We start from the raw sequence: 23,561 nt of genomic DNA on the forward strand, positions 1-23,561 counted from the left end.
TGTCTTCAACCCCTTTGTTATGCCAAGCCTAAATAAGTTCAGGAGTAAAAATGTGCTTAACAAGTCAGATAATACGTTGTATGGACTCACTGTGTGCAGTAATCTGGACCCCTACAGTGTGTCAAATCGGAGGGCCTGTTGTCCGGACCTCTGGCAGTCTATGGGGGTGCCACAGGGTTCAATTCTCAGGTCGACTCTCTTCTCTGTAAACATCAATGATGTTCTTTCTGCTGGTGATTCTCTGATTCACCTCTACGCAGACGACACCATTCTGTATACTTCTGGCCCCTCTTTGGACACTGTGTTAACTAACCTCCAGATGAGCTTCAATGCCATACAACTCTCCTTCCGTGGCCTCTAACTGCTCTTAAATGCAAGCAAAACTAAATGCATGTTCTTCAACCGGTCACTGCTCGCACCTGCCCACTCGTCCAGCATCACTACTCTGGACGGTTCTGACTTAGAATATGTTGACAACTACAAATAACTAGGTGTCTGGTTAGACTGTAAACTCTCTCCTTCCAGACTCACATTAAACATCTCCAATCCAAAATTAAATCTAGAATCGGCTTCCTATTTCGCAGCAAAGCATCCTACACTCATGCTGCCAAACATACCCTCATAAAACTGACCTTCCTACCGATCCTCGACTTCGGCGATGTCATTTACAAAATAGCCTCCAACACTCTACTCAACAAATTGGATGCAGTGCCATCTGTTTTGTCACCAAAGCCCCATACACTACCCACCACTGCGACCTGTATGATCTCGTTGGCTGGCCCTCGCTTCATACTCGTCGCCAAACCCACTGGCTCCAGGTCATCTACAAATCTCTGCTAGGTAAAGCCCTGCCTTATCTCAGCTCACTGGTCACCATAGCAGCACCCACCCGTAGCACGTGCTCCAGCAGGTATATCTCACTGGTCACCATAGCAGCACCCACCCGTAGCACGCGCTCCTGCAGGTATATCTCACTGGTCACCATAGCAGCACCCACCCGTAGCACGCGCTCCTGCAGGTATATCTCACTGGTCACCATAGCAGCACCCACCCGTAGCACGCGCTCCAGCAGGTATATCTCACTGGTCACCATAGCAGCACCCACCTGTAGCATGCGCTCCTGCAGGTATATCTCACTGGTCATCCCGAAAGCCAATTCTTCCAGTTCTCTGCTGCAAATGACTGGAACGAACTGCAAAAATCTCTGAAGCTGGAGACTCTTACCTGCCTCTTACCATTCCAGTGTTTAATTGCTATATTGTAATTACTGTGCCACCATGGCCTATTTATTGCCTTACCTCTCTTATCCTACCTCACTTACACATGCTGTATATAGACATTTTCTACTGTACTATTGACTGTATGTTTTGTTTATTCCATGTGTAACTCTGTGTTGTTGTATGTGTCGAACTGCTTTGCTTTATCTTGGCCAGGTCGCAGTTGCAATTGAGAACTTGTTCTCAACTAGCCTACCTGGTTAAATAAAGGTGAAATATAATTTTTAAAATGGTGTTTAACATGATTTGTTAACGACTACCTCATCTCTACCTCACACACAATTATCTGTAAGGTTCCTCAGTCGAGTAGTGAATTTCAAGCACAAATTCAACAACAAATACCAGGGAGGTTTTCCAATGCCATTCATTCTAATTACACTTTGTAACACCACAAAATGTGGAATAAGTCAAGGAGTGTGAATTCTTTCTGAAGGAACTGTATGTATGTGTACTGTCTGTGGAACTAGTATTGTGTGTGTTGCATGTTGTGATTGTTTGAACACAATAGTAAACATTACTCTCTTCTTTCTCAGGTGATATCACTCAGAAGGGATATGAGAAGAAAAGGACTAAACTTCTGCTTCCCTTCTTCATGCAAACACCAGGTAAGAAACATTGACTTATCCTCTTATCCTGGATACAACATCTCCCCTCTTTTCTCTTTTCCTACTTTTAGAATTTGATCCATGTGCCCCTTCGGCCTATGAGAACATACCTACCATATCCAACTTCTCTTTTTGTTTGGTTTTAGTTCATTTACAAAAATCATCATGATGTTCATAATCATAGCTGTTTGGTGCTCACTGCTCCCTCTTAGTGGTACCCCCAGTCACTACAGTTTTCCAGACTTTCCTCCAGTTCAGAGAAACACCATTATCCTCTCCTGACAGCCAGGCACCACTTCCCTCTTTAGCCCACTAATGATTGTATGCAAATATCAGCTATTCTCGGAAATTACTAAAGCTGCTCCCTTGTTTACAATGTCTTGATGACATAGGGCTCCTGAGTGGCTCAGCGGTCAGTGAAAGAGGTGTCACTACAGTCCCTGGTTCGAATCCAGGCTGTATCACATCCGGCTGTGATTGGGAGACCCATAGGGCGGCACACAATTGGCCAAGCTTCGTCCGGGTTTGGCCGGGGTAGGCCGTCATTGTAAATAAGAATTTGTTCTTAACTGACTTGCCTAGTTAAATAAAGGAAAATAAATATCTAATAATAATCTGTTATGGTTAGATGGAACCCTTTTGTAAAGATCTTTATACATTTTATGAAAATACTGTATGTTGTAAAAGCACATATAGAACCTAATGACATTTTGTAAGATTGTATCAGATTATAGGATGATTTATTTTTGAGAGTGTGCAATAGCATAACATAGCATCACTAACTGACTTAGTCACATAACATCTCACCCGCAATAACATTGCTAAATATGTGTATGTGACCAATAACATTTGATTTGAAGTTCCCGTTCAAACTGTGAATGAGAGACTGATGAAGTGTGTGCAGCATGTGCAAAAAAACAAAGCAGAGCTCATGCCTTTCATGCAACTTTTTTCCAATCATCATTAGAGTCGCATCATGCAGCCTTAGAATGTATTAAAAATCAAAACATATAGCCCAACGTTTGTATCACTAGGGTTGCACATTTTGGGGATAATTCAGAGGTGGAAACTTTCCATGGGAATTAACTGGAACATATGGGAATTAACGGGAATGTATGGGAATTAATATTAATACCATTTAAATGTAGATGTCTTTTGCATTGGATATGTTTACCATATCATATGGAGACAGAAACATACACTTTTTACCATATCATAAGTAGACATAATTGCAAATGATTAAATCCTTCCAATAGAAATAAAAACAAAACAATTTAGTTACGAATTGAACTTTAATTCAATAAGTTGACTCTTCACATGGGATGATTTCATGGAACAACAAAAGAAAGGGAATATTGAATGATCCCCAATTAAATCAAAATCAAATCAAATGTATATAGCCCTTCTTACATCAGCTGATATCTCAAAGTGCTGTACAGAAACCCAGCCTAAACCCCCAAACAGCAAGCAATGCAGGTGTAGAAGCACGGTGGCTAGGAAAAACTCCCTAGAAAGGCCAAAACCTAGGAAGAAACCTAGAGAGGAATCAGGCTATGAGGGGTGGCCAGTCCTCTTCTGGCTGTGCCGGGTGGAGATTATAACAGAACATGGCCAAGATGTTCAAATGTTCATAAATGACCAGCATGATCAAATAATAATAATCACAGTGGTTGTCGAGGGTCAGCAGAAAGTCAGCAGTAAATGTCAGTTGGCTTTTCATAGCCGATCATTAAGAGTATCTCTACCGCTCCTGCTGTCTCTAGAGAGTTGAAAACAGCAAGTCTGGGACAGGTAGCACGTCCGGTGAACAGGTCAGGGTTCCATAGCTGCAGGCAGAATAGTTGAAACTGGAGCAGCAGCACGGCCAGGTGGACTGGGGACAGCAAGGAGTCATCATGCCAGGTAGTCCTGAGGCATGGTCCTAGGGCTCAGGTCCTCCGAGAGAAAGAAAGAAAGAAAGAAAGAGAGAAAGAGAGAATTAGAGAGAGCATACTTAAATTCACACAGGACACCGGATAAGACAGGAGAAGTACTCCAGATATAACAAACTGACCCTAACCCCCCGACATAAACTACTGCAGCATAAATACTGGAGGCTGAGACAGGAGGGGTCAGGAGACACTGTGGCCCCATCCGATGATACCCCCGGACAGGGCCAAACAGGAAGGATATAACCCCACCCACTTTGCCAAAGCACAGCCCCCACACCACTAGAGGGATATCTTCAACCACCAACTTACCATGCTGAGACAAGGCCGAGTATAGCCCACAAAGACCTCCGCCACGGCACAACCCAAGGGGGGGCGCCAACCCAGACCGGAAGATCACGTCAGTGACTCAACCCACTCAAGTGATGGACCCCTCCTAGGGACGGCATGAAAGAGCACCAGTAAGCCAGTGACTCAGCCCTTATAATAGGGTTAGAGGCAGAGAATCCCGGTGGAGAGGGGGGAACCGGCCAGGCAGAGACAGCAAGGGCGGTTCGTTGCTCCAGAGCCTTTCCGTTCACCTTCACACTCCTGGGCCAGACTACACTCAATCATATGACCCACTGAAGAGATGAGTCTTCAGTAAAGACTTAAAGGTTGAGACCGAGTCTGCGTCTCTCACATGGGTAGGCAGACGATTCCATAAAAATGTAGCTCTATAGGAGAAAGCCCTGCCTCCAGCTGTTTGCTAGGGACAATTAGGAGGCCTGCGTCTTGTGACCGTAGCGTGCGTGTAGGTATGTACGGCAGGACCAAATCAGAAAGATAGGTAGGAGCAAACCCATGTAATGCTTTGAAGTTCAGCAGCAAAACCTTGAAATCAGCCCTTGCCTTAACAGGAAGCCAGTGTACGGAGGCTAGCACTGGAGTAATATGATCACATTTTTTGTTTCTAGTCAGGATTCTAGCAGTCGAATTTAGCACTAACTGAAGTTTACTTAGTGCTTTATCCGGGTAGCCGGAAAGTAAAGCATTGCAGTAGTCTAACCTAGAAGAAACAAAAGCATGGATACATTTTTCTGCATAATTTTTGGACAGAAAGTTTCTGATTTTTGAAATGTTACCTAGATGGAAAAAAGCTGTCCTGGAAACCGTCTTGATATGTTCGTCAAAAGAGAGATTAGGGTCCAGAGTAACGCCAAGGTCCTTTACAGTTTTATTTGAGGTGACTGTACAACCATCAAGATTAATTATCAGATTCAACAGAAGATATCTTTGTTTCTTGGGACCTAAAACCAGCATCTCTGTTTTGTCCGGGTTTAAAAGTCAAAAGTTTGCAGCCATCCACTTCCTTCTGTCTGAAACACAGGCTTCTAGCGAGGGCGATTTTGGGGCTTCACCATGTTTCATCGAAATGAACAGCTGTGTGTCATCCGCATAGTAGTGAAAGTTAACATTATGTTTTCGAATGACATCCCCAAGAGGTAAAATATATAATGAAAACAATAGTGGTCCTAAAACGGAACCTTGAGGAACACCAAAATGTACAGTTGATTTGTCAGAGGACAAACCATTTACAGAGACAAACTGATATCTTTCCGACAGATAAGATCTAAACCAGGCCAGAACTTGTCCGTGTAGACCAATTTGGGTTTCCAATCTCTCCAAAAGAATGTGGTGATCGATGGTATCAAAAGCAGCACTAAGGTCTAGGAGCATGAGGACAGATGCAGAGCCTCGGTCTGACGCCGCCATTAAAAAGTCATTTACCACCTTCACAAGTGCAGTCTCAGTGCTATGATGGGGTCTAAAACCAGACTGAAGCATTTCGTATATACATTGTTTGTCTTCAGGAAGGCAGTGATTTGCTGTGCAACAGCTTTTTCCAAATTTTTTGAGAGGAATGGAAGATTCGATACATGCCGATTAGTTTTTATATTTTCTGGGTCAAGGCTTGGCTTTTTCAAGAGAGGCTTTATTACTGCCACTTTTAGTGAGTTTGGTACACATCCGGTGGAGAGAGAGCCGTTTATTATGTTCAACATAGGAGGGCCAAGCACAGGAAGCAGCTCTTTCAGTAGTTTAGTTGGAATAGGGTCCAGTATGCAGCTTGAAGGTTTAGAGGCCATGATTATTTTCATCATTGTGTCAATAGATATCGTACTAAAACACTTGAGTGTCTCTCTTGATCCTAGGTCCTGGCAGAGTTGTGCAGACTCAGGACAACTGAGCTTTGGAGGAATACGCAGATTTAAAGAGGAGTCCGTAATTTGCATTCTAATGATCATGATCTTTTCCTCAAAGAAGTTCATGAATGTATTACTGTTGAAGTGAAAGCCATCCTCACTTGGGGAATGCTGCTTTTTAGTTAGCTTTGCGACATTTAAAAAAATAAATTTAGGATTATTCTTATGTACCTCAATTAAGTTGGAAAAATTGGATGATCGAGCAGCAGTGAGGGCTCTTCGATACTGCACGGTACTGTCTTTCCAAGCTAGTCGGAAGACTTGCAGTTTGGCGCCATTTCCGTTCCAATTTTCTGGAAGCTTGCCTCAGAGCTCGGGTATTTTCTGTATACCAGGGAGCTAGTTTCTTATGACAAATGTTTTTAGGGGTGCAACTGCATCTAGGGTATTGTGCAAGGTTAAATTGAGTTCCTCAGTTAGGTGGTTAGGGTTATTTATTTATTTATTTATTTCTGATTTTTGTCCTCTGACGTCCTTGGGTAGGCAGAGGGAGTCTGGAAGGGCATCAAGGAATCTTTGTGTTGTCTGAGAAGCTATAGCACGACTTTTGATGCTCCTTGGTTGGGGTCTGAGCAGATTATTTGTTGCGATTGCAAACGTAATAAAATGTTGGTCCGATAGTCCAGGTTTATGAGGAAAAACATTAAGATCCACAACATGTATTCCATGGGACAAAACTAGGTCCAGAGTATGACTGTGACAGTGAGTAGGTCCAGAGACATGTTGGACAAAACCTACTGAATCGATGATGGCTCTGACAGCCTTTTGGATTGGGTCTGTGGACTTTTCCATGTGAATATTAAAATCACCAAAAATGTGAATATTATCTGCTATGACTACAAGGTCCGATAGGAATTTAGGGAACTCAGTGAGGAACACTGTATATGGCCCAGGAGGCCGGTAAACAGTAGCTATAAAAAGTGATTGAGTAGGCTGCATAGATTTTATGACTGGAAGCTCAAAATACGAAAATTTCATTTTTTCTTTTGTAAATTGAAATTTGCTATCGTAAATGTTAGCAACACCTCCACCTTTGCGGGATGCACGGGGGATATGGTCTCTAGTGTAACCAGGAGGTGAGGCCTCATTTAACACAGTAAATTCCTCAGGCTTAAGCCATGTTTCAGTCAGGCCAATTACATCAAGATTATGATCAGTGATTAGTTCATTGACTATAACTGCTTTTGAAGTGAGGGTTCTAACATTAAGTAGCCCTATTTTGAGATGTGAGGTTTCACGATCTCTTTCAATAATGACAGAAATGGAGGAGGTCTTTATCCTAGTGAGATTGCTAAGGCGAACACCGCCATGTTTAGTTTTGCCCAACCTAGGTCGAGGCGCAGACACGGTCTCAATGGGGATAGCTGAGCTGACTACACTGACTGTGCTAGTGGCAGACTCCACTAGCACAGTCAGCTGGCAGGCTGGCTAACAGCCTGCTGCCTGGCCTGCACCCAATTTCATTGTGGAGCTAGAGGAGTTAGAGCCCTGTCTATGTTGGTAGATAAGATGAGAGCACCCCTCCAGCTAGGATGGAGTCTGTCACTCCTCAGCAGGCCAGGCTTGGGGTGGGTGAGTCCCAGAAAGAGGTCCAATTATCTACAAATTCTATCTTTTAGGAGGGGCAGAAAACAGTTTTCAACCAGCGATTGAGTTGTGAGACTCTGCTGTTGAGCTCATCACTCCCCCTAACTGGGAGGGGGCCAGAGACAATTATTCGATGCCAACACATCTTTCTAGCTGATTTACACACTGAAGCTATGTTGCACTTGGTGACTTCTGACTGTTTCATCCTAACATCGTTGGTGCCGACGTGGATAACAATATCTCTATACTCTCTACACTCGCCAGTTTTAGCTATAGCCAGCACCATCTTCAGATTAGCCTTAACGTCGGTAGCCCTGCCCCCGGGTAAACAGTGTATGATCGCTGGATGATTCTTTTTAAGTCTAATACTGCGGGTAATGGAGTCGCCAATGACTAGGGTTTTCAATTTGTCAGAGCTAATGGTTGGAGGCTTCGGCATCTCAGACCCCGTAACGGGAGGAGTAGAGACAAGAAAAGGCTCGGCCTCAGACTCCGACTCGCTGCTTAATGGGGAAAACCGGTTGAAAGTTTCTGTCGGCTGAATGAGTGACACCGGTTGAGCATTCTTACAGCATTTCCCTCCAGAAGCCATGAGAAAGTTGTCAGGCTGCGGGAACTGTGCGAGGGGATTTATAGTACTATCTGTACTTACTGGTGGCACAGACGCATCCATCCTGTTTCATCCTTTCCTACACTAAAATGACCCTTGCCTAACGATTGCGTCTGAAGCTGGGCCTGTAGCACAGCTATCCTCGGCTTAAGGTGATTGTTCTCCTGTATATTATGAGTACAGCGACTGCAATCAGAAACCATCAAGTTAATGTTACTACTTAGCTTCGGCTGTTGGAGGTCCTGACGAACCATGTCCAGATAAAGCGTCCGGAGTAAAAAGTTGAAGGAAAAAAAGTTGAGTGAAGGAAAAACTAAAAATATAAACAGTAATTAAAAAGATAAAAACGTAAAGTATCAGGTAGCAAAGTAAGGTTGGCAACAAAACGCACAGCAACACGTAAACAAGTCTGCATGTTGTGACCGGAAATGACGGTGTGATCCATCACATCTCCCAAAAACCTTTTCAACATACATCTGTAAAATGATAGTCTTGAAACTAAAGCTTTAGTTGTCTTCCTCACAGGTTTCCATGTCTTCTCCCTGGACCTCCTCAATTTTCACCTCTTGAACATCAGACTCTGAGGCCTCATCTTCATTGTCACTTTCCATCCTTGTTGAGGATGGCTCATTGTCAGGCTCAAAAAGCCTCAAATTTGCCCGGATGGCCACAAATTTTTCAACTCTTTTATTGGTCAGCCTGTTGCGTGCTTTGGTGTGTGTGTTCCCAAACAAGGACCAGTTGCGCTCTGAGGCGGCTGATGTTGTTGGGATTTGGAGGATGATGGAGGCAACAGGGGAAAGCGCCTCAGATCCACAAAGTCCCTTCCACCAGGTGGCTGATGAGATATGTTGTCACGACTGCCATATTGCATCTCCATCCCAAAGCCCTTGCTTGGAAGTGTACTTCGCCAGACTGCCAAGAACCTTTCCCTCATCCAGGCCAATGTGGCGAGACAAGGTAGTGATGGGACCATAGGCGTTGTTCATCTCTGCACCAGACAGGATGCTCTTGCCAGCATACTTGGGGACCAATATGTACGCTGCGGCTTGTATGGGCTTCAGGCTGAAGTCTTCACGCTTTTAATGTATTTTTAAAAAATCAACAGTGGAGTGGGTAGGGCAGTACAGATTTCTTCTCTTACATCTGCAAGCAGATTCTGAACATCAGACAGGATGGCATTGTCTTCCTCAATCCGTGCAATGGCTACTGCTATAGGTTTCAGGAGTTTCAGGCTGCTTACCACTCTCTCCCAAAATACATTCCAGGAGGATCCTCTTGATGGGACTGTCCATATCGGTAGACTGTGATATGGACATTTCTTGGAGAGACTCCTTCCCCTCCAGGAGACTGTCAAACATGATGACAACACCCTCCCAACGGGTGTTGCTGGCAGCTTCAATGTGGTGCTTTTATTCTTCTCACTTTGCTTGGTGAGGTAGATTGCTGCTATAACTTGATGACCCTTCATATACCTAACCATTTCCTTGGCTCTCTTGTAGAGTGTATCCATTGTTTTCAGTACCATGATTCAATGCATGAGCAGCACAGCCAATGGGCATGATGTGAGGGTAGGGCTCCTCCACTTTAGACCAAGCAGCCTTCATGTTCGCAGCATTGTCTGTCACCAGTGCAAATATCTTCTGTGGTTCAAGGTCATTGATGACTGCCTTCAGCTCATCTGCAATGTAGAGACCGGTGTGTCTGTTGTCCCTTGTGTCTGGGCTCTTGTAGAATACTGGTTGTGGGGTGGAGATGATGTTGTTAATTATTCCTTGCCCACGAACATTCAACCACCCATCATAGATGATTGCAATACAGCCTGCTTTCTCTATGATTTGCTTCTTTCACTTGAACTCTGTTGAATTCTACATCCGGCAAATGAGTAGATACAGCATGTCTGGTTGGAGGAGTGTATGCTGAGCGAAGAACATTCAGAAATCTCTTTCAATACACATTGCCTGTGAGCATCAGAGGTGAACCAGTTGCGTACACAGCTCAAGCAAGACATTCATCAGCATTTCCCTGACTACTTTCCTCCATTGAGTCAAACAAACTTCTGATTCCAGAAGGACCATTAGCTGTTGCTATCGATAAGGTGTCTGATTCATAATTTTCACCTCGAATAGAAGTAGAGGGACTTTTCTCAGAGGTTGTGAGCGCTGAGGGAACTTTATGCACTTGGCCAGATGATTCTGCATCTTTGTTGCATTCTTCACATATGATTTGGCACAGTATTTGCAAATGTACACAGCTTTTCCTTCTACATTAGCTGCAGTGAAATGTCTCCACACATCAGATACTGCCCATGGTATTTTCCTGTAAAGATTAGGAAAATAATTAATAAAAAAAAAAAATACAATTCCATGTACAGATAAATAGTTAAGCAGTTAGATTAAACAACTCCTTTGTGAGATAATTGTTTTAAAATTAAACGTATGGAAACGGGTGAATTAACACTCCTCAGTTAGCAGGCTCAAGCAAGCTAAAACCCACATGGTAGCAACATCTAACTAGCAGAAATTGTTAAGTTAGAAAGGATAAAAACACACTTTGCTGTAGGCTACTATTTACTAGTTAACAAGAAATCATGTATGTCATATAAAATATATTCACCCCACCCAGTATTGTAATCAAAACTTACCAGAAATCATGTAGTCCTTGGCTCAGACAGTGTAGTAGTGTGGGCTCAATAGCATCTCATTAGTGTGCAAGATCTTGAGAATCAGCTGAACATGTGATGGAAGAGTGCACTGCACATGTGATGGAAGAATGCACTGCGCATGCATTGAATTGGGGATAGTTGAACCAAAATATGCCACAAGAGCTAGAATTGCCTTATGTGTATCCCACAAAAAAGTTTCAAGTTTAACTTCCCATGGAAATTTACCGGAAAGTTTCCGACCCTAAATCACAACTAAAGTTGCATGAATAACTCTAAATTAAACATACAGGACCTTATTTGTTAACCGCTCAACACAGAATAGCTGCATGTACGCACTCCCTCAAATAGTTTTGGAGAAAATATCCTTTCTGTTTCATTCAGATATGTTCAATTGTATTCTTCATACTATAAAATAATATAAAATAATGCCACGGAATTCTAAGCAAATCTTGTCTGCTAAAAGAACCAGTGTATCCCACAGCCATATGGCATAGCCACATCAGGGCCTAACATAAGGACATCTCAAAGTATGCTATTCTGTTCTTCTGAAATAGTTCTTCTGAAATAGACTACATTTTCTTCATATCATGTTTCTTTAGATCAGTCTAAAGTAAATAATGGATGAATTGTGATGGTGTAGGTTATAGAACATGGATTTATTAGACTTTTCAAAATGGAAATGTTTCAAGGTCTGCATCAGTGGTTTGTAGGCTGTGTGTCGAAGCCCAGAGATGCTAAATGTGTTTATGTTAATTAACGGTCAATTACCGTGAGACCGACAGTTATTTGCTTGACAATCACCAGCTGACAAATTTTCATGACAGCCACAGCCCTAGTCAGGTCAAGGGTCAAGGGAAGAACTGAAAGCATGGAGAGATCTGAGCCCTTTCTGTCTGCATCTATGGAAAGGACATCTCTATACATGTACTCTGTGGTACATTACCTTCTATATACTATGTACTTTGTTTACTGTCTTGTGATCTCATAATCATCTACTTAATTTTTGTTGTGCTCCCCAGTAGAACCTCCCCCCCCTGCCTATGACGCACATGCTCCTGGTCCTAGCAACGCCTCTGGCTCCACCCATGTCAGCGCTCACACACAGGCTCCTCCCCCCAGCTCCTCTTCTCGCTACCGTGATCGCCGCTCCCGACGACCGCACCGCAGCGGAGGGACCAGGGATGACCGCTACCGATCAGGTGAGCAACAACTTCTATCCTTACATAAGTTTACGTTTTAAATCGACACTTAAAGTCACCTAAGGAAATCCAGTCATAGTCAATAATGTTGAGTTTTTCATTCATGTTAGCTTTTATCTATTCTCTCAGTATTTTCTTTAATTTCGATCAATATAACCAGTAATATAGTTTTGAAGCAGAATCTTGTAATCCCATTATTGTCTCAAATACCAATAAAAGGGCAGCACTGCTTTGAGCGTGTGTGTTAGAGTGTGAATACTGTCTGAGGTCATGTGTGTGTGTGTGTGTGTGTGTGTCCTGTTGGGTTGTGGAGAAAGAAAAGTCCCTATACTTCTTACAGTGTTCAGCAGCCCCTCTACAGGGGAGCCCAGGAGTCCAGATCCCTCACATTGTGAGTGTGGAGGGATGTCACGGCTTGGCAATGTGCTGGGCTGTGGAGAGAGCAGGGGGAATACTAAACAGGATGGATGAACTCAGAACCATAGAATTCTATTGTAGATTCTAAAGATTGCAGGGAAGGATTGTTAGAATGGATCTTTAGATGGTTGAAAAGACACAAAATAACTGATTTCTCTCTTGTGCTCTCTCTCTCTCTCTCTCTCTCTCTCTCTCTCTCTCTCTCTATCCTTCTCTCACTTTCTCTCTCTCTCTCTTTCGCTCTCTCCCTCTGTCTCTCTCTCACTGTTTTTCTCTCTCCTTCTGTTACTAGAGGTGCACACAGTGTAAATGTATCCTCCCTCTAGGCAGCTTCATGCTCTACTGTTTCTCTCTCCTTCCACTTCCCTCTCCTCCCTTCCGTGTCTGGACAGCCTCTGCATCAGACTGGTCTCGCCTCTCACGTGAGACACACACACACACTAAATCAATGCCAGTCTGATGTGCCAGAGGGGCTGAAGGACTACCATTGTGTGTGATCTATTGGATCCTATAGGACGGCTGACCAGATAGAGAGGACTGCAAGAACGTTTTCTTCAAGTTCCATTTGATATCTGAAGGGATCTCTGGGGATCTTGCTGGAAGTCCGACTGGATTTGGGGCAAAGCGAAGAAGGATTGGGAAAGAGGGAAAGGGAGTGGTAGCTGGTAGTCAGGTGGAAACAAATAGGATGCAGGGATAATGGAGAAGGAGTTTGAAGAGTATTGAGGAAAAACACATTTTTATGACTGGATAACAGAGGAATATCACATAGAAATGGAGCGGGACTGAGAGGGGATAGAGAGGAGGGATAGAGAGGAGGGATAGAGAGGAGGGATAGAGAGGAGGGATAGAGAGGAGGGATAGAGAGGAGGGGTAGAGAGGAGGGATAGAGAGGAGGGATAGAGAGGAGGGGTAGAGAGGAGGGATAGAGAGGAGGGGTCAGGGAGAAGGCAAGTCTGGATGGTTTCATCCTCCTTATGACCTTATGATGAACCTGCTGACACCTCAGTCTCATGGTGGGGGAGGAGAGGTACAGAGAAAGGAAGACTGCGAGGGTGTGGGCAAGAGGATGTAGAATTAGCTGTCGGCAATATTATTGATGTTTAGATCCAGAAGGGCTTGTCTTGTGTGCACGTGTATGTAGCCTATATGCATTTACATGGGTGTGTGGAAGGGAGCAGCCAGTGTGTGTGTGTTGCTAGGCTGAGGTGCTTCTAGTGTGTATGCGTGTAGTCTCTGCTATTCATTTCTAGGTTGCCGTGCGGCAACCTCACCTATATCCACAGAGACACCTCTCGGCCTCTCAAACATATGTGATGGTCATTCTCTCATGTTTCTATGGTGATGAATGATTGGACATGCAGCATATGGGAAGAATGGAAACAGAATAGCAGTCTATTTTTAGAAGAATCCAATGTTATCATGTGACATTCTATCGTGTTGGTTAATGTGTTGTTTTTGATGACGGTTTATGTAGATTCTCTTCCATGTAGCTATGTATTCTGATTGTATCTCTCATGAAGAAGTGTGTGTGTGTGTGTGTGTGTGTGTGTGTGTGTGTGTGTGTGTGTGTGTGTGTGTGTTGGGTGCATGCTTGCGTACATGACTGCGTACCTGTGTGTGTGGTGGGTGCGTGCATGTATGAATGTACAGTGCCTTAAGAAAGTATTCACACCCCTGACTTTTTCCATGATTTGTTGTTACAAAGTGCGATTAAAAATTATTTTAATTGTCATTTTTTGTCAATGATGTACACAAAATACTCTGTAATGACAAAGTGAAAGAAAAATGTGAACATTTATAAAAAATAGATGGAAAATAAAACATGAATATATCTTGATTAGATAAGTATTCCAAAACATCAAGGGGTGTGCTGTGAATACTTTCTAAAGGTAAGGGATGGGTGAGGATCGTAATAGACCCTCTCTCCAGCACACAAACAGTGGTTTCCTGTTACAGCAGGACCGAACTGGCCTCTCTTCTCCTCTGATGGTTAAAAGTCAAACATCACTTCAGCTTTTGACAGAACACTGATTGTCTTTATGCATCAATATCTATGGAATAGCGATTATTGAATGGTCTCCGTCATTGGTAGTTTCACTTAGATTTCAGAAGAAAAAACTCAAGTTTATCCGTGGGTGTTCTCATGTTCAAGTTCTTCCTCTCCATCCCTATCCGAGCATCCAAATTCTAAAGGGTAATTTCTTCCTCTTGCCTTCTTCCCCTCTCTCTCTCCTTCTCTCTCTCTCTTGTTGCCTCAGATATCCACACAGAGACGGTGCAGGCTGCGTTGGCCAAACATAAGGAGGAGAAGATGGCACTGCCCATGCCCACCAAACGCCGCTCCACCTACGTCCAGTCGCCCGTCATGAACTGCACCCCACCAGGTAGCGTAGGACTGACCCCCTCAAATCAGCCTGACTGCTTCTATTTCCTCAGGAACAGCCTACGTAAGCTTTATTGTTAGTACTGTAGAGTTTAATCCTAATGTCACACGCTCTCTTTCTAATTCTCTCTCTTACGCTTTCTCCTATCTCAGACTCGTCGTCAGGTTCAGAGAATGAGAGTGCTCTGCTGAGGCAGTCGTCAGCGGGAGCCGATTTGGAGGCTCTGGACACTCCCTCTCTGCTGGAGCCCCCGAGTCTGCAGAGCCCTGACTCCTGGATCAACCACTCTGTCCAAGGCTCGTCCACCTCCTCCTCTGCCTCCTCCACCCTGTCCCATGGAGAGGGCAAGCCCCAGCCTCAACCATCCCATCCCCAAGCCCAGCCCCAGTACAAGCCCCAGTACAAGCCCCAGTACCAGCCCCAGTACCAGCCCCAGTACCAGCCCCAGTACCAGCCGCAGTACCAGCCGCAGTACCAACCACAACTACAGCATCCAGTCATAGCTGACATGCTGGCTCACGCACGTATCGGTAAGATATGTCCTCATGATCACAACACTAGAACGTCATTACCTGTAACCCCAGATAAAATCACCCTGCCTTCCTCCCAGGCCCTTCAGAGAACAGTGCCCCCCCCAGATGTGACAACAGCGGCCCCCCAGGCCAGGGACTTCTCTCAGGTGGACCGGCCCAACAACCCTCCCGTGGTCCGGGGGATGAGCCGCGGACAGAGTCACTCCGGCATGATGGAGACAGCCGACGGTAAGAATAGCATCTCTATTAAGGTGTGTGTGTGTGTGTGTGTGTGAGAGAGATGGGTCACGTAGGAGTACGGAAGTGTGTCTATGTGTGAGATTGTGAGCGTGTGTCCTCGTCGATTCATACAATTTTGCATTTCCATTGAAATGAACTTTTTTGAAGTAATAAGTATTTTTTCCTGAATAACTTTTGCTTTCCGACTGGACCATATCATTAACCAAACCATGTTGCTTTCTTTTCTTCTGGTCTTCTTCCACCCTGTCACATGTTATTTTGACTGGCAATAGGTAACAGAAGAGGTAACACATTCCCTATGAGAATATATACAGTGAGGGAAAAGTATTTGATCCCCTGCTGATTTTGTACGTTTGCCCACTGATAAAGAAATTATCAATATATCATTTTAATGGTAGGTTTATTTGAACAGTGAGAGACAGAATAACAAAAACATCCAGAAAAACGCATGTCAAAAAGGTTATAAATTGATTTGCATTTTAATGAGGGAAATAAGTATTTGACCCCCTCTCAATCAGAAAGATCTCCAAGGATGTCCGGGACAAGATTGTAGACCTACACAAGGCTGGAATGGGCTACAAGACCATCTCCAAGCAGCTTGGTGAGAAGGTGACAACAGTTGGTGCGATTATTCGCAAATGGAAGAAACACAAAAGAACTGTCAATTTCCCTCGGCCTGGGGCTCCATGCAAGATCTCACCTCGTGGAGTTGCAATGATCATGAGAACGGTGAGGAATCAGCCCAGAACTACCCGGCAGGATCTTGTCAATGATCTCAAGGCAGCTGGGACCATTGTCACCAAGAAAACAATTGTTATCACATTACGCCGTGAAGGACTGAAATCCTGCAGCGCCTGCAAGGTCCCCCTGCTCAAGAAAGCACATATACATGTCCGTCTGAAGTTTGCCAATGAACATCTGAATGATTCAGAGAACAACTGGGTGAACGTGTTGTGGTCAGATGAGACCAAAATGGAGCTCTTTGGCATCCCCTCAACTCGCCGTGTTTGGAGGAGGAGGAATGCTGCCTATGACCCCAAGAACACCATCCCCACTGTCAAACATGGAGGTGGAAACATTATGCTTTGGGGGTGTTTTTCTACTAAGGGGACAGGACAACTTCACCGCATCAAAGGGACGATGGACGGGGCCATGTACCGTCAAATCTTGGGTGAGAACCTCCTTCCCTCAGCCAGGGCATTGAAAATGGGTCGTGGATGGGTATTCCAGCATGACAATGACCCAAAACACACGGCCAAGGCAACAAAGGAGTGGCTCAAGAAGAAGCACATTAAGTTCCTGTAGTGGCCTAGCCAGTCTCCAGACCTTAATCCCATAGAAAATCTGTGGAGGGAGCTGAAGGTTCGAGTTGCCAAACATCAGCCTCGAAACCTTAATGACTTGGAGAAGATCTGCAAAGAGGAGTGGGACAACAAGGGTTTTTGCCACCAAGTACTAAGTCATGTTTTGCAGAGGGTTCAAATACTTATTTCCTTCATTAAAATGCAAATCAATTTATAACATGTTTGACATGCGTTTTTCTCGATTTTTTGTTGTTGTTATTCTGTCTCTCACTGTTCAAATAAACCTACCATTAAAATTATAGACGGATCATTTCTTTGTCAGTGGGCAAACGTACTGTCACGGTCGTCCTCCTCTTCATCTGAAGAGGAGAGGCGAGAAGGATCGGAGGACCAAAATGCGGCGTGGTAGGTGTTCATCATTAATTTTAATAAAGAAAACACTGAAACACTATAACAATAAACAAATAAAGACTGTGAAGCTATAATAAGGACTGTGCTGACACAAGCAACTAATATAGACAATCACCCACAAACAAACAGTGAAACCCAAGCTACCTAAGTATGATTCTCAATCAGAGACAACTAATGACACCTGCCTCTGATTGAGAACCATACTAGGCCGAAACATAGAAATCCCCAAATCATAGAAAAACAAACAGACTTCCCACCCCAACTCACGCCCTGACCATACTAAATAATGACAAAACAAAGGAAATAAAGGTCAGAACGTGACACGTACAAAATCAGCAGGGGATCAAATACTTTTTTCCCTCACTGTACGTCTGTGTACTGTTTGTGCCTTTGTGACTTGTTCTTACCCTCTGTACCGTATGATTTTAGGGAGAATAGTAGATCTCTGAAACCAGAACCATCCTCTGAAACGGATGAATCCTCATGTGTTTTCCAATTATGAATCCAATGATTCCTATTCCCATCTACCTCACTCCGACCCTCCCAGTCCTGTTGTAGAGGGAGCCCTTTGTCTACTGGCTTTCATTCTAAAAAATAATTTAAGAATTGACCACTCCCAGGGGCCAGCTTGCAGTGGGAAATTATGATGTTGATTAAAAACTAGCAGACTGAGAGTGGAGAAATGTCCTGGCGAAAGAAGGCAAGCCAGAGTTGTGTGTGAAATGAAGACTTTGTGTATCGGGGCAGGGAGAGTGTGTGTGTATGTGTGTGTGACAGTGTTTGTCGGACTACCCACCCCCCACCCTCCAGGTGTCCCGGTTAACAGCAAGGTGTCCACTAAGATTCAGCAGCTGCTCAACACCTTGAAGAGGCCCAAGAGGCCCCCCCTCAGTGAGTTCTTCATGGACGACCAGGAGGAAATTGTAGAGGGTGAGTCACCATTTATTCTTCAATCAGTAGATCTCTCTTAGCCTGGTCCCAGATCTGTTAGTGCAGTCTTGCCAACTCCAGTCAGCACAAACAGATCTGGGATCAGACTATATATCTGTCAATGTCACCTACAATATTTTTATTTCCACTGCTCTGTACCAACCTCAAAGGTGCTCTCTGGTTAATACTGCTCCCCCGTCCCCTCCTCCAGTGCCTCAGCCGGACCCCAACACCCCGCGGCCAGAGGGACGTCCGATCATCCCAGTGAAGGGGGAGCCCCTGGGGGTGGTCAGTAACTGGCCCCCTGCCCTCCAGGCAGCCCTGGTTCGCTGGGGGGCCACACAGGGCAAGAGCCCCGCCCTCACCGCCTTGGACATCACTGGCAAACCCCTGTACACACTGACATACGGTAAGAAACTTGGCCCACACACAAACCCCTGTACACACTGATGTACTGTAAGAAACTTGGTCCACACACAAACCCCTGTACACACTGACATACGGTAAGAAACTTGGCCCACACACAAACCCCTGTACACACTGATGTACTGTAAGAAACTTGGCCCACACACAAACCCCTGTACACACTGATGTACTGTAAGAAACTTGGTCCACACACAAACCCCTGTACACACTGATGTACTGTAAGAAACTTGGCCCACACACAAACCCCTGTACACACTGATGTACTGTAAGAAACTTGGCCCACACACAAACCCCTGTACACACTGATGTACTGTAAGAAACTTGGCCCACACACAAACCCCTGTACACACTGATGTACTGTAAGAAACTTGGCCCACACACAAACCCCTGTACACACTGATGTACTGTAAGAAACTTGGCCCACACACAAACCCCTGTACACACTGATGTACTGTAAGAAACTTGGCCCACACACAAACCCCTGTACACACTGATGTACTGTAAGAAACTTGGCCCACACACAAACCCCTGTACACACTGATGTACTGTAAGAAACTTGGCCCACACACAAACCCCTGTACACACTGACATACGGTAAGAAACTTGGCCCACACACAAACCCCTGTACACACTGATGTACGGTAAGAAACTTGGCCCACACACAAACCCCTGTACACACTGATGTACTGTAAGAAACTTGGCCCACACACAAACCCCTGTACACACTGATGTACTGTAAGAAACTTGGCCCACACACAAACCCCTGTACACACTGATGTACTGTAAGAAACTTGGCCCACACACAAACCCCTGTACACACTGATGTACTGTAAGAAACTTGGCCCACACACAAACCCCTGTACACACTGACGTACGGTACGTTACAGTCTTAACCCCCTCACGGTAATATGATTGCTTACATTTAAATAACTCTACTTACTATATAGGGAGGTTCAAGGTCTGGCCCTGGATCATTTATTTCTTGTATTATTTTAGGATATGGTTGGTACTATACTGTACACATGGTGTGGATAGAGTAATCAAAGTAATGGAGGGTAATGAAAGGAGTATGAGATTGATTGTCAGAGTGTGCCACTGTTATTTACGATGCCCGCCCTCCCTCTTTCCTCTCTCCTCCTCCCTCCTCCCCTTCTCCCTCCATCAGGAAAGCTGTGGAGCCGCAGTGTGAAGCTGGCCTACACCCTCCTCAATAAACTGGGGGCCAAGAACGAGCAGGTCCTCAAGCCTGGGGACAGGGTGAGACACACCGACTCACACTACTTCTACTTCCCTCTGCGTCGTAATGATATAGCGTCAAAACAATCCCATAAATTAAAGCTGCAATATGTAACATTTTGGTCAATCTGACCAAATTCCCTTCAAAATTGTTGTTATAGATCTGTCATTCTCATTGAGCACATGTCTAAGAAGCGGTAGATATATTCTATGTGCACTATTTCTATGCTTCCCGTGCTTAAACTTTTCATCTTTTAATTTGATTTTGTACACCAGCTTCAAACAGCTGAAAATACAATATTTTTGCTTATAGAAAATATATTTGATAATGGTTTAGATGGTACAATGATTCTTTACACTACAGAATACTTGCTTGTTTTTTGACATAAACTGAAATGAGGCGAACTATTTGAATTTTAGCAACCAGGAAATGGCGGCGCAATTTCTGCATAGTGGACCTTTGAGGTCCATACATCAACTTAGTTTTTTTTTCTCCGGTAGGTGGCTCTAGTGTACCCTAACAGTGACCCTGGGATGTTTTTGGTGGCCTTCTATGGCTGCCTGCTAGCTGAGGTCATCCCTGTCCCTATAGAGGTACCTCTGTCTCGCAAGGTAAGGGACATGCCATTGGAAATGATTCAAACTGACATTGACATGCTGTTACAGTGCCTTGCAAAAGTATTCATCCCCCTTGGCATTTTTCCTATTTTGAGGCATTACAGCCTGTAATTTAAATTGATTTTTATTTGGATTTCATGTAATGGACATGACAAAAAGTTCAAATTGGTGAAGTGAAATAAAAAAAATACTTGTTTCAAAAAAGGGAAAAGTGGTGTGTGCATATGTATTTGCTATGAAGCCCCTAAATAAGATCTGGTGCATCCAATTACGTTCAGAAGTCACATAATTAGTTAAATAAAGTCCACCTGTGTGCAATCTAAGTGTCACATGATCTGTCACATGATCTCAGTATATATACACCTGTTCTGAAAGGCCCCAAAGTCTGCAACACCACAAAGCAAGGGGCACCATGAAGACCAAGGAGCTCTCCAAACAGATCAGGGACAAAGTTGTGGAGAGGTACAGATCAGTGTTAGGTTATAAAAAAATATCAGAAACTTTGAACATCCACAGAGCACCATTAAATCCATTATTAAAATTGGAAAGAATATGGCACCACAACAAATCTGCAAAGAGAGGGCCGCCCACAAAAACTCACAGACCAGGCAATGAGGGCATTAATCCGAGAGGCAACAAAGAGACCAAAGATGACCCTGAAGGAGCTGCAAAGCTCCACAGCAGAGATTGGTGTTTCTGTCCATAGAACCACTTTAAGCCGTACACTCCACATAGCTGGGCTTTACGGATGAGTGGACAGAAAAAAGCCATTGCTGAAAGAAAAAATAAGCAAACACGTTTGGTGTTCGCCAAAAGGCATGTGGGAGACTCCCCAAACATTTGGAAGAAGGTACACTGGTCAGATGAGACAAAAATGTTGCTTTTTGGCCATCAAGGAAAACGCTATGTCTGGCGCAAACCCAACACCTCTCATCACCCCGAGAACAGCATCCCCACAGTGAAGCATGGTGGTGGCAGCATCATGCTTTGGGGATGTTTTTCATCAGCAGGGACTGGGAAACTGGTCAGAATTGAAGGAAGGATGGATGGTGCTAAATACAAGGAAATTCTTGCGGGAAACCTGTTTCAATCTTCCAGAGAGTTGAGACTGGGACGGAGGTTCACCTTCCAGCAGGACACTGACCCTAAGCATACTGCTAAAGCAACACTCAAATGGTTTAAGGGGAAACATTTAAATGTCTTGGAACGGCCTAGTCAAAGCCCAGACCTCAATCCAATTGAGAATCTATGGTATGACTTAAAGATTGCTGTACACCATATGAACCCATCCAATTTGAAGGAGCTAGAGCAGTTTTGCCTTGACGAATAAGCAAAAGTCTCAGTGGTTAGACGTGCCAAGCTTATAGAGACATACTCCAAGAGACTTGCAGCTGTAATTACTGCAAAAGGTGGCTCTAAAAAATATTGACTTTGGGGGGGATGAATAGTTATGCACGCTCAAGTTCTGTTTTTTGGGGTCTTATTTCTTGTTTGTTTCACAATAAAAAATATTTAGCATCTTCAAAGTGATAGGCATGTTGTGTAAATCAAATGATACAAACCTCCCCAAATCCATTTTAATTCCAGGTTGTAAGGCAACAAAATAGGAAAAATGCCAGGGGGGGTGAATACTTTCGCAAGCAACTGTATTTCTGCTCTGTGATTTACTCCATGTGTCATTGTTGTTCTGCCACCAGGATGCAGGCAGTAGTCAGGTAGGCTTCCTGTTGGGCAGCTGTAGTGTGAGTTTGGCTCTGACCAGTGAGATCTGTCTGAAGGGACTTCCCAAGATGCCCACCGGAGAAATTCTACAGTTTAAAGGTCAGAAGCTGCCTCTATTACTGGCCATGTTCCAGAGCATCAATGTGAAATCAAATCAAATTATATTGGTCACATACACATGGTTAGCAGATGTTAATGCGAGTGTAGCAAAATGCTTGTGCTTCTAATTCCGACCGTGCAGTAATATCTAGCAAGTAATCTAACAATTTCACAACAACTACGTTTTTACGTTGTGCAGACCTCACGACCCTCTGGAGAGCCTTACGGTCGTGGGCGGAGCAGTTGCCGTACCAGGCGGTGATACAGCCCGACAGGATGCTCTCGATTGTGCATCTGTAAAAGTTTGTGAGTGCTTTTGGTGACAAGCCAAATTTCTTCAGCCTCCTGAGGTTGAAGAGGCGCTGTTGCGTCATCCGTGATGTGTACGCAGAGGAACTTAACTTACTACCTTCTCCACTACTGTCCAGTCGATGTGGATAGGAGGGTGCTCCCTCTGCTGTTTCCTGAAGTCCACGATCATCTCCTTTGTTTTGTTGACGTTGAGTGTGAGGTTATTTTCCTGACACCACGCTCCAAGGGCCCTCACCTCCTCCTTCTATGCCGTCTCGTCGTTGTTGGTAATCAAGCCTACCACTGTAGTATCATCTGCAAACTTGATGATTGAGTTGGAGGTGTGCATGGCCCCGCAGTCATTGGTGAACAAGGAGTACAGAAGAGGGCTGAGAACGCACCCTTGTGGGGCCGCAGTGTTGAGGATCAGCGGGGTGGAGATGTTGTTTCCTACCCTCACCACCTGGGAGTGTCCTGTCAGAAAGTCCAGGAGCAGTCCTCCCGGGTGGCACATTTGTCTAAGGCACTGCACCGCAGTGCTAGCTGTGCCATCAGAGACTCTGGTTTCGAGTCCAGGCTCTGCCGCAGACTGCCGCGACTGGGAGGCCCATGGGGCGGCGCACAATTGGCCCAGCGCCATCCGGGTTAGGGAGGGTTTGGCCGATATCCTTGTCTCATCGCGCACTAGCGACTCCTGTTGCGGGCCGGGCGCAGTGCACATTGACCAGGTCGCTAGGTGTACTGTGTTCCCTTCGACACACGCGCTGTGTCAAGAAGCAGTGTAGCTTGGGTGTGTTGTGTTTTGCAGGACGCATGGCTCTCGACCTTCG

At 44.6% G+C, this 23,561-nt stretch overlaps 1 pseudogene; it reads left to right on the plus strand.

Annotated features, from left to right (window-relative positions):
• Nucleotides 1–23,561, plus strand: part of LOC115140259 (disco-interacting protein 2 homolog B-A-like) — a 79,983-nt pseudogene that overhangs the window by 30,631 nt on the left and 25,791 nt on the right.

Source organism: Oncorhynchus nerka, linkage group LG2, assembly GCF_034236695.1.
Source record: "Oncorhynchus nerka isolate Pitt River linkage group LG2, Oner_Uvic_2.0, whole genome shotgun sequence".
NCBI classification, from domain to species: Eukaryota; Metazoa; Chordata; class Actinopteri; order Salmoniformes; family Salmonidae; genus Oncorhynchus; species Oncorhynchus nerka.